Source organism: Odocoileus virginianus, unplaced genomic scaffold, assembly GCF_023699985.2.
Source record: "Odocoileus virginianus isolate 20LAN1187 ecotype Illinois unplaced genomic scaffold, Ovbor_1.2 Unplaced_Scaffold_3, whole genome shotgun sequence".
Taxonomy (NCBI): Eukaryota; Metazoa; Chordata; class Mammalia; order Artiodactyla; family Cervidae; genus Odocoileus; species Odocoileus virginianus.
The window spans coordinates 2,886,790-2,899,264 of NW_027224265.1; positions in this window are offsets into that span (position 1 = coordinate 2,886,790).

Sequence of the window (12,475 nt, forward strand, 5' to 3'; positions counted from 1 at the left end):
GGGATTGGGGGCAGGAGGAGAAGGGGACAACAGAGGATGAGATGGCTGGATGGCATCACCGACTCGATGGACATGAGTCTGAGTAAACTCCAGGAGTTGGTGATGGACAGGGAGGCCTGGTGTGCTGTGATTCATGGGGTTGCAAAGAGTCAGACATGACTGAGTGACTGAACTGAACTGAACTGAACTGTGCATGAAATGTTCCCTTGGTATCTCTAATTTTCTTGAAGAGATCTCTAGTCTTTCCCTTTCTATTGTTTTCCTCTATTTCTTTGCACTGATCACTGAGGAAGGCTTTCTTATCTCTCCTTGCTATTCTTTGGAACTCTGCATTCAATTTCATTCAGCTGCTTCCATAAAGCAGCTTACACCAAGACAAAAGGAGCGCACTTGCCTTGGGTGCTGGACTCAGCCATACATATGATTATGCACTTGAGCAGAACATGTATGGGTGCTGCCTTGGATCTCAGTAACTGTGGATGAGCATCTTACAAGGAACCAAGAAAAAGATACTGAGAGTTGGGGAAGGAGATATCATTATTTCTGTATTATTATTCTTCAAGGTACTCAAAGTGTTGGATATAAGATGGGGACTTAACTGCCGATCTGGTGGCTAAGGTTCCATATTCCCTGTGCAGAGGGTCCAGGTTCAATTGTTGGTCAGGGAACTAGATCCCACATGCAACAATTAAGTTTCCTCATGCAGCAACTAAGGCCCACCACAGCCAAATAAATAAATAAATAAGATAATTTGTTGTGATCTGAAACAGAATTATTTGTATGTTTTAGAGGTATTGGAAATAAAATACTAAAAGAACCTAGTGTTTTCACAGAACGAGACACTATTATGAATGCATCTTCCTCCTCACATAATCTCACCTCCCTTTGTCTGTTCACTGGATAATATTATACTATTTTTAAATTTTTAAAATATTTTTACTAGGTTATTGACAATTCTTATTATTTTTATAAGAGCTTTAAACAGCAGTGCAAGATTGAATTGCTAGGAAAATGTGAGTTAAAGTATAAATTACTAGTTATACTTTGTAACTAGTAAGCATTTAGCCACCTTTACCTTTTGTGAACTAAACACATTCATATATTTTTCTAAGCACCATTCATTCCATTGGTGATTATCAGCAATTATATGTGTTGTAATAGTACAAAGACAACATATTGAGGACACCATAGCCTTAAGATTTTCTGAGAGCAATTTTCTCATAAGCAGAGTTTGATCATAATTTTACCAGTTGTAAAATTATGTGCTGTGCCAGGAACTAGGCCACAAAACTCTTATGAGAGCAGCAGTAAGTGAATGATAACCACTGTGGACGTGTGTTCTTCACTCTTCATGGAGTGGTGCAGAAAAGGTGCTCCCCAGAGAGACAAACACAGCCAAGATCGCAACTATGATTGAACAAAAAGTGTACCTATATACAAAGTAAATTCATATTTAGAGCTTAATGTTTTTAAAGAAAGTGAAAGTGTCACTCAGTTGTGTCTGACTCTTTGCAACCCCATGGACTATACAGTTCATGGAATTCTCCAGGCCAGAATACTGGAGTGGGTAGCCTTTCCCTTCTCCAGGGGATCTTTCCAACCCAGGGATCAAACCCAGGTCTCCCACATTGCAGGTGGATTCTTTACCAGCTGAGCCACAAGGAAAGCCCAAGAATACTGGAGTGGGTAGCTATCCCTTCTCCAGCAGATCTTCCTGACCCAGGAATCAAACCGGGGTCTCCTGCATTGCAGGTGGATTCTTTACCAACTGAGCTAGCAGGGAAGCCCTTTAAGTTGTCTATAAATTTCTCATTTTGAGTCATCCAAGACTGCTCCAATCTAGAGCTATCAAGTATCATGAAAGGATGCTCCCTTCCCAGTCTGTTTATAACCTGTAAAGCCCTGGTGGGCAGAATCTTCCCAAGCTTGCTGCAATCTCCTTTATACCAGAGGAAAAAATTACATCAAGAACTCTAAATCCTTTTCAGGGTATCTCAGTGCTGGAGTGGATCCAATCTTTGGTGACAGTCTATCTGTCTGAATATACCAGGAATATACCTCAGGCTAAATAGAGTGGCAGGTAAAACAGATCTGAGAAGAGCAGCAAGTTCATTTCAACTGGGGTAAAAGAGACCACTCCAGAAGAATTCTAATTTCAGTTATAAGTTACATATTAAAAAGTTACATATAAAAAAATGAGAAAAGTAGTGTTATTCACTCAGTCATGTCTGGCTCTTTGTGACCCCTGTGGACAACAGCTCACCAGGTTCCTCTATCCACGGAATTCTCCAGGCAAAAATACTGGAGTGGGTAGCCATTTCCTTCTCCAGGGAATCTTCCCGACCCAGGGATTGAACCCAGATCTCCCACATTGCAGGCAGATTCTTTACCATCTGAGTCACCAGGGAAGTCCACATATTAAAAAGTTATATCTAAAAAATTTTACTAGCTTGCATGTGATCAACCAAAAGAGTCACTCACAGAATAGCTTTCCATAATCTCATCTTGAATTGTTACTCTCACATGTCATAGCATCAGATTACAGCCAGAAGAGGGACATGGTTTTTTCCCTTTATTAAAGGGGCAGATTCCAGCCTTGGAAACACCAGGGAAATAAAAACCCACCACTAAATGTGGGATTTTGAGAAACTGTTTCAAACTTGAAAAATTTAATTAATTGGTTCACATCAGGCTACCAATAGATTAATGATTTTTTTCTTGGCACCACCACCTTTATACATGGATGGAATATGTGAATAAATAAACAAGAATGATGAATATACTCACATTTAAAGATGGAAAGAGAGAAGAGGACCTTTTCAACTACCACCTGGGAGAAGAACTTAGAATTTCCCATTCAGAGGTACTCATCATATATCCTGCCCAGCTGATCAATTGTGTTTACTATTTTAGTTTTCATTAAGTCTTAACACAAAGCTACTTGGGATAAATATGTAAGCAAGGTTTGGGGTGATTTGCTGCAACCCCAGTAATTGCTTTTTCCATAATATACTTTTTTAAGAAACATACATAACAATATAACCCCATGCTACATATTGAAGGTTTTTAAAAACAGATGTTATTTTTTAAACATCACTTTGAGGTTCATAGCAAAATTGTATAATGACATGTATCCACAATAATGTCATGCAGAATAGTTTCACTGCCATAAAAATCCTGTGTTCCACTTATATGTCATTTCCCTCCCCCATCTTAGGTCAACATTGATTTTTTTATAGTCTCCATAACTTTGCTTTTTACCCAATGTCATACAGTTGGACTTATATGGTAGGTAGTCTTTTCAGATTGGCTTCTTTCTCTTACTAAGATGCATTCAAGGTTCCTCCATGTCTTTTCATAGCTTGACAGCTCATTTCTTTTTAGCACTGAATAATATCCCATTGTCCACATGTATCACAGTTTATTTATCCATTCACCTACTGAAGGACATCTTGGTTGCTTCCAAATTTTGGCAATTATGAATAAAGCTGTTATAAATATCCATGTGCAGATTTTTGTGTGGACGTTAAGTTTTTAACTTCATTGGGTAAATATCAGGGAGTGTCTATACTGCTATATCCCATAGTAAGAGTATGTTTAGTTTTTTAAGCAACAGCCAAACTGTCTTCTAAAGTGGCTGTACCATTTTGCATTCCAACCAGCAATCTATGAGTGTTCCTATTATTCCACATTCTTACCAGCATTTGGTGTTGCCAGTGTTTTTGAATTTTGACCACTCTAAATAGATAAGTAGGGGTATCTTGTGGTTAATTTGCAGTTACATAAATTCATAGGATGTTGAACATATTTTCACATGCCTGTTTGCCAATTATATATCTTCTTTGTGAGGTGTCTGTTCAGGACTTTGCCCATTTTTTTGTTTGGTTTATTTTCTTATTTCTGAATTTTAAGAACTATTTTTATATTTTAGATAAGCCTTACAAGATACATCTTTTGCAAATATTTTCTTCCAATCTATGGGAGAAAACCTCTTGACCCAATGAGTTTCATTTCTTATAGAAAAATGTGCTTATTTGGGAGAATAGGATATTTCTTTGGCTGGCTGTCCCTTCAAGTAAACTTAAGATAGCCAACTGATAATTCTACAAGTAGTATTTTCTGACTCCTCCCACATTCAGAAATGCAGAAATTTTATCCAATCTATATTTACAGTTATCTTGTTCACAAATTAATTATAATAGATTTTTATCCCTCAAACTCTGTTCCTCAAACATTTCATTTTCTCTTTTCCTTTATTACTGTTGTTTAGTCACTAAGTAGTATCTGAATCTTTGCAACCCCATGGACTATAGCTCACCAAGCACCTCTATCCATGGAGTTCTCCAGGCAAGAATATTGGATTGGGTTGCCATTTCCTATTCCAGGGAATCTTCCTGACCCAGGGATTGAACACGTCTCCTGAATTGGCAGGCAGATTCTTTACTGCTGAGCCACCAAGGACCCATTTCAAAAACTGTCAGGTTCTAGTATGTAGCCTACCTTTGCCAAAGATTAGCAGTAAATTGATCTTTGCCTGTGAGGACTAGGAGAGGAGAACTAAGTTAGAGAATTTCTGTCTACACTTTCAGATGGGATACCTATCACCTCAAGTTGCCCAGCTACATTTGACTTCATAGCAAGATAATTTATTAGGGTTTATTACTGGGACAGGGAATCTTGGTGTGCTACAGACCACGGGGTTACAAAGAGTTGGACACAACTTGGCTACTGAACAACAACATTACTGGGACAGCCACAAAGAAATATCACTTTAAGCTTTAAAGCTATGGATTCCAGAGAAAAAAAGCATACATCTCTGATGGGGAAAAGAACTGAGAGTAATTCTTCTTTTACAATGCCTCATTATACCATTAGAGAAGGCCTTACAGAGAACAATGGCGATGACCACAGAAAGGAACAATACAATTAATAAAAAAAAAAAAAAAGATTAACTCACAAGGATTCCATAGCCTGGGCAAGGTAGAAGATAATCTCATATTAGTTTGCCTAGAAGGAAAATCACCTGTTTGCCTTTACTGAATACTCACACATTTTCAGGGCAAACTGCTACATTTTACAGTTAGGTAAGCAAAACACAGTGCTTATCATTCCCTAGAATAAGTGGATAAAGCCCAAAAAACATCTCTGTCAGATCTGAGATGGTTTAAATGAGTTTCTGCTTGAAGCAAATAAAGTTGATCTTCCCTGCCAATTGTACTTTTCTTTGTAAAAGTGCAGTCTTTGCTTCTGCTTGTAGTTGAGCACTGACTATTTCAAGACAGAGAGCTTTGGCTGGTAATGGTGAGAAATTATCAAAAAACTCACATGCAAGATCTCACAAGAATCAAATCATCATCATTCATTTGCTGGCCATTTCCAGAACTGTATCATGTAACTACTTAGTTGATAAAGACACACAAAATCTTGCCCAGGTCTGCACAGTTTGACTACACTGAAAGACCTACAGGTAAGGATAGAAAGAGGATGTTATCCAAAAGCAACTCATGCCTCCTATCAGAAAACTCCAGAGGGATAGACCTCCCCTTCTGAAAAATCAATTAGAAACAAAACTTTTTATATGGGGCTCATAAAAATTTCCCCCACATGACAAAATAGGACAATTACCATGAAGGAAAGCATTTGGCTTAATGTTACTTTCTCTGAGGAAAATAAATATATGAAGACAATGCCTATCTTATACTATCACTAACTATTAATAAGGCTTCCTTGGTAGCTCAGCTGGTAAAGAATCCACCTGCAATGCAAGAGATCCCAGTTCAATTCCTGGGTTGGGAAGATCCCCTAGAGAAGGAACAGGCTACCCACCCCAGTGTTCTTGGGCTTCCCCGCTGGCTCAGCTGGTGAAGAATCCACCTACAATGAGAAGATGAAGATTTGATCCCTGGGTTGGGAAGATCTCCTGGAGGAGGGCATGGCAACCCACTCCAGTATTCTTGTCTGGAGAATCCCCATGGACAGAGGGGCCTGGCAGGCCACAGTCCATGGGGTCGCAAAGAATCAGACATGACTGAATGACTAAGCACAGCACAGTCATTAATAAGGGACACAAGTTTGTGACCTGACAGTAGACTCTGATGCTGGGAAAGATTGAAGGCAGGAGGAGAAGGGGACAACAGAGGACGAGATGGTTGGATGGCATCACCGACTCAATGGACATGAGTTTGAGCAAGCTCCGGGAGATGGTGAAGGACAGGGAGGCCTGGCATGCTGCAGTCCATGGGGTCACAAAGAGTTGGACACGACTGAGCAACTGAACAACAAAGTAGAATCTGATCCATAGAAGGGTGCCATTTGACTTCATTAAATAATGTATGGAATATATGTAAAGATATTTCCTCTTTAATCTGAATTTCTTGCTTATTTCAGTAAACTGGGAAATCTAGCAATATTTGGTCCCTATTCCCAAGTGCAGGCCAATGGGCTGGACCTGAGAAGCAGCCACTCCCTAACATGAGCTTATGGTACCTGCCATCACTCCCTATATCCTTATCATAAGTTCATTCTGTGATTTGTGTCACATACCTAATTCCTATAGAAATCTGGATCCATAATTCCTAATATTGAATAAATAAGGAACATGGACTTGATGAAGCCACAGAAGTCTTAAAAAGTGATTTATATGTAAGATTTTTTTTAATGTAAGAGCTGAGATTTCTGGAATGGTGGAATGAGGGCCTCCATAAATATATTCTTTCATAAAATCAATAAAAACAACTGCAAATTTGTCAAAATCAACTTTTTAGGAACTCTACAAATTAACCAAAGGATCATAACAATCTGAGGAAGAGTTTATTTAAGAAAAACTCCAAAACATCAGTAAGAATGGCAGTGATTGGGGTACATTAACTTGGTCTACTCCCTTCCCTCTCTCCTAAATCCCATGTATCCTTGAAAACCAGTAGCCTTGCATCTGCAGTAGCTATAAAACCATGAGTCAGGCTGCCATCACAGGCAGAGAAGGGGCTTCACACTCCTCAAGTCCCATCAGCAGTGTGTTGTTGCTATTTGGTTTATCTCATGGCTTCCACTCCCCAAACCCCTGCAAAACATTATTTGACCTAACTATAAGCTGACTCTTTGAAATAAGTTCCATCCTTAGGATGTTTCTCAAAAACAATAAACAGCAATTGTTTAAAAACACAGCAGCTTAAAGCAGTGATGCAGACTGAAACAAACAAGAACCTGACCCCCCCCCAAAAAAAAGTAAAAGAAGATCTGAGTAATGAGATATCCACAGCTGACTTTGAGAAGTTCTGACATGTTTCTGGGGATCTAGCAAAGCCACACAAATGTTCAGGTTTCTGCATATGACCAACAAAGATTTAACTGAGCCCTGAGCTCTTTCTTCTGATTGATTGACTTTGAGGCCCTGCACAAGCAAAAACTAAAGGTTAAGGTAGACTTACAAGCCGCCTTAGTATTGAATGCTTGGTCCAACACATGCACACAAAACCTTCTATAAAAACAAAGATTTATTGGTTCAGGGCATTTAAGAAATCTCTATTCAATCATTAACTGGCTGCTAAACTAAGTAGAGACATCAGTGGCCACAGACTACAGGGAATAGAGACTTTACAGAATAAATTTTGACCTTGGAACACTTCTTTCTATTTCTGAGAATAGGGTTTTACCAAGGACTTGTTACTTAAGATACTTGGTATTAAGACAGAGGCCCTTCTACAGGTATTGTGACTCCTAATAAGCATTTGTTCTGATTTGTGCCAACTGTATAAAAAGGCTTATTGTAGCATTATTTGTGGAATTGGATACTTGGAGGAAATTTGGGCATCTGTCAAAGGGGAATGGATTAGTAAACTATGTGTAAGCTTTCTACAACAGCAATTAGAAGCAATGAACTAGATGAACATAGGTAGTAAAATGGGGTTTCCCAGGCGGTGCTAGTGGTAAAGAACTCACCTGCCAATGCAGGAGATGTAAGAGATGTGGGTTTGATCCCTGGGTTGGGAAGATCCCCTGGAGGAGTGTATGGCAACCCACTCCAGTATTCTTGCCTGGAGAATCCCATGGAGACAGGAGCACTGGTGGGCTATAGTCCATGGGGCTGCAAAGACTCGGACATGACTGAGCATGGATGTATGGAGATAGTATGGAGATAGTATAATGGATGGGTCATAAATGGTCAAAATGGCATGAATAAAGTAAAACAGATTGAGGATTATAAGCTTTCACACATGCACACAAAATAATAGTATTTATTTTGCACTAATTTGTAAAAATAAAGGATATTTAGAAAACACTGGGATGTGATGCCTATAGAGAAGTGACAAAAGAGAATGGAGAATACACACAGGAGCATGTTCAGGGACCAGTGAAGTTGATTAAGTAATGACCTGGCATTTCAGGTCATTGACACAATCTCTGTATCCAAGGAAGGAAAAGAAGGAAGGAAGAAAGAGGAGGGAAGGGAGAAAGGATAAATATTGGGTGAAGAATGAAAAATAGAAAAGACTGAAGGAAACTAAAGAGTAATAATGGGAAAATCTTTTTTAGGCAATAAATCTTTTAAATTTTTATAGAAAATGAAATCAGAGTTAAAATTCTTTGGGGATATGGGGTTTCCAGCTATCTGGAAAGCTGGAGGCAAATATATGATCCATGGATACCTGCATGGTGAGATGACCTTTTATCCTTGCCTGCTTCCCACCTCCAGTGATAAGCATATGACATTCTTACTGCTCAGTATGGTTCAAAAACAAAGAAAATCCATGTGTTAAACATTCCATTGAATATGAGTATATGAGTACATAATGTTTACTGTAAACAATTTTGATAATGGTAATATAACCTAAATATGAAAGGAAATGACCTAATGAAAATTTTAATTTTTGTTACCTCTGGTAAGATTTTGCCCTCATGGAATACCCTACTGAGAAAGTTCATACCAAGTTAAACTTCATGTTATTAAAATGCATCAATATTTTAAATGACAGATTCTGCCTTTTAAAATGTTTTCTTATTCTAAGATTGTTAAAAAATAAAATACAATATGGAAAAAATTTTGACATCTTATAGATATTGCTGCACTGGTTATTTATAAATTGTGGTGAGAAAATGTCATAATTTAGAATACACTAAAATAGGGATTATGTTTGCTAATTTGGTTCAGAGTTTGGCTACAAATCAGGTCAATAATTATGAGAATGTATTTTGGCCTTAGAATCACATATACCCTTCTGAGAATGGGGTTTGACTCAGCCCTTATTCCTTAAGGTAATCTGTACTACTTAAACAGAGGTCTTTCCTGTGTATCATGATTTGGAACAACTTCTTTGCAAATAATGGACTCTCCTCCACCTTTCCACATAAATGAAACCTTTGAAATGTAAAATCTTATCCCTACCATTTTGCCATAAGCAAAAACATTAAAATATACAGAAAAGGCTATTAGTGACAATCAGCTATGAAGATAAAAAGTTAAGTAGAGATTTCAACTTATTTTATAGGCAGATATCATGTGCTCAGGAGCAAACAGAGGAAGACACACATGAAAAAAGAAAAAAACAACTTTGTGGAGGAAGCAGGCTCTCCAAGAAACTCATGAATGAAGGAAGAGATAAGGTTTGGTCAGCAAGATATATTGGAGTTCTAAGTCAGGGCCACAGCAGAGATGTCTCTAGAAGAGAGATAAGTTGAGCAAATCAAGATGGGGGTTAATAGCTTAGGCTAAAAAGAGCATACAAGCTAAACTGGTGACTTGCTGTTTAGCTGCTAAGTCATGTCTGACTCTTTTGTGACCCCATGGACTGTAGCCTTCCAGGCTCCTCTGTCCATGGGATTTCCCAGGCCAGAATACTGGAGTGGGTTGCCATTTCCTTCTCCAGGGGATCTTCCCAATCCAGGGAACAAACCCACGCTCTTATGACTCCTGAATTGGCAGGCAGGTTCTGAACCACTGACCCACCAGGGAAGCCCAAACTGGTGACTAGAGTGGTAAAGAACAAAAAACAAAACCTCAGTAAAGGGAACAAGGTAGCCACAAGCAGTCACCACAGATCACAGACAAAAGAAAAGAATTAGGAACTGAGAGTCTTCAGAAATGACTGATTAGAACGGACAATTTGGACCAAAGCCCAGATTGCTGACTATAAGCAATAAAAGGCTAAACTGTCCAGCAAAGAGTAGATTTAATCAACAAATGGTAAGAAAAGAAATTACTAAGTGCCAGGAACCACTGCAGCTCACTTCTGTTTTCCAAAGGTCAGAGTTTGGTTAGATATTTTCTCACCACTATACGTAGATGTCTGTTTATCCTTGAGGAAGACTATTGCTTTGTAGTTAGCAAAATTACCATTAAGACTCATTAACAACACCATGAATTTATCCTATTCAGTTGGTGTAGTTTGAATTCCAAAATGAATTTATCACATTTTACTAAATTTCTTAAGCTAAATCCTGAATACTTTCCTCAGGCAAAGCCTTCTTTAAGTGTCATAAGAAAGGACTAAATTACTCTAAGCACTCTCAAAGCAGTATCAGAGATTTCTCAGATCAAAAGAAACAAAAAATATTTCTTATGCAAAAATATATGTTCCAAGCTCCATCCCCATTCTTTGTTCTGCCTAGGTTTATTTTTTTACAGCTTAACTTGTAACATAATCCCTAATTCAGTGTGTGCTGGTAAATGCAAATACCTTTCTGAATAATGTTATTATTTTCAAAGCATATACGCTCAGTAAATTCAGTGTGGAGTGAAGCAAGTATGCCCTTGGAACTTCTGATTAAAACACATACATAAACACATTTATTTAGGGGGAGCAGGAAGGATTGATTGTGCCTCTTCTGACTAACTACTATGAGCTTAGTGAAATAAACCATAAAAAAGAAACTTTCAAAACTTAAAACTTAAAAAACTTAAAACTTGAGTTTTCTGGTTCTAGATCTTAGAAGCTTGAAAATCACCACTCTGTTCTAAAAACAAATAGAAAGTTGAACAAACTGAAATATCAACAACTCAAATACCTAAGAGTGGAGAGAACATGGGGCAAACCATTGGTCCCAAGACTGGAAAGACAGATAGGAAAAGAGAGTCATGGCTTATCAAAGCAGAGGTTCACGAGCAGTGACTCCCTTGGGAATCAATGCCAGGTTAAGAAAACCTGAACTATCATTGATGGATTGTTGGAGGCTCAGTGAGGACAACTCTGAGAATTAAAAACTTCAGGAGAACTTGGTGATGCAGGTGGAGAGGCTCACAGTATTTTGTGATTTACCTTCAGAAGTTTGACCAGGTTCTCATGTAAATATCAAAGAAAAAGACCTCAGGCTTCAGGTAGGGGGAGGAGAAAAGGAATCATTTTGAAATATGTCAGAATGGAGAAGGAAATGGCAATCCAATCCAGTATTCTTGCCTGGAGAATCCCATTGACAGAGGATCCTGGTAGGCTATGGTTCATGGAATCGCAATAGTCAGGCATGACACAGAGCTTTCTTTATGGCATAAACTACCACAATATTGTAAACAATTATCCTCCAATTAAAAATAAAAGAAAAAATAATTTAGAAAAAAGAAATATGTCAGAGCACTCACCTTCTTAACAAGGCCTGACCTCTAGGGAAACTATTTAACCAGAGCCTAACCTGCTGAGGTATTATCAGAGCCTAATGAGCTGGGGAAAGGAAATACTCAAATTCCATTCCTCTAGCCACCCTGTTTCCCATGAGGGAGGAGAAAAAAATGAGAAACACGTTTGAAGTTCACTGAGAGACAGACAATGATAGGGCTTTAGACCATTTCCCCACTCCCACTCCTGACCACCACATTACTAAAAGCATGTTACAGAATTTCTTTTGCCTGCTACATCATGTCTAGCTATCGAAAATGAAAAAAAAAAAAAATTTACAAGGGATACCAAAAGGCAAAAAAACACCATTTGAAGAGACAAAGCAAGCATCAGAACCAGACACAACAGTGACATTGGAACTAACAGACCAGAAATTTAAAATAGCAGTGTAAAGATGCTAATGAATAAAGGAGACAGCATGTTAGAAGAGATGAGTAATATAAGCAGTAAGATAGAAATCCTAAGGACGAATCAAAAAGAAATTCTAGAGATCAAAAACACTGTAAAAATGAAGACAAACTTTAACAGGTTTATTAGTAGATTGGACATGACTGAGGAAAGAATCTTTGTGCTAGAGGATATATCAGTAGGCTCCTCAAAGACTGGGGAAAAAAAAAAAAAAAACCAACCCAGAACATAACAGCCAAGGATTGTGGGACAACTGCAAATGGGAATACCAGAAGGAGAAGAAAGAAAGTGTTAGGTAGTTAGAACAGGGAAAAGGAGTCCAGAATGGCGGTGGCCAAAAGACCTGGAAGGGAAAGCCTGCGAAAATAGAACAAAGGAAGGCCCAAGGGCCGAGTGAGAACCTCGGGTAAAACAAACAGCACTCCTGGCTGGCCCAGTTTACATAGGACAGGCCCAGGGAGAGA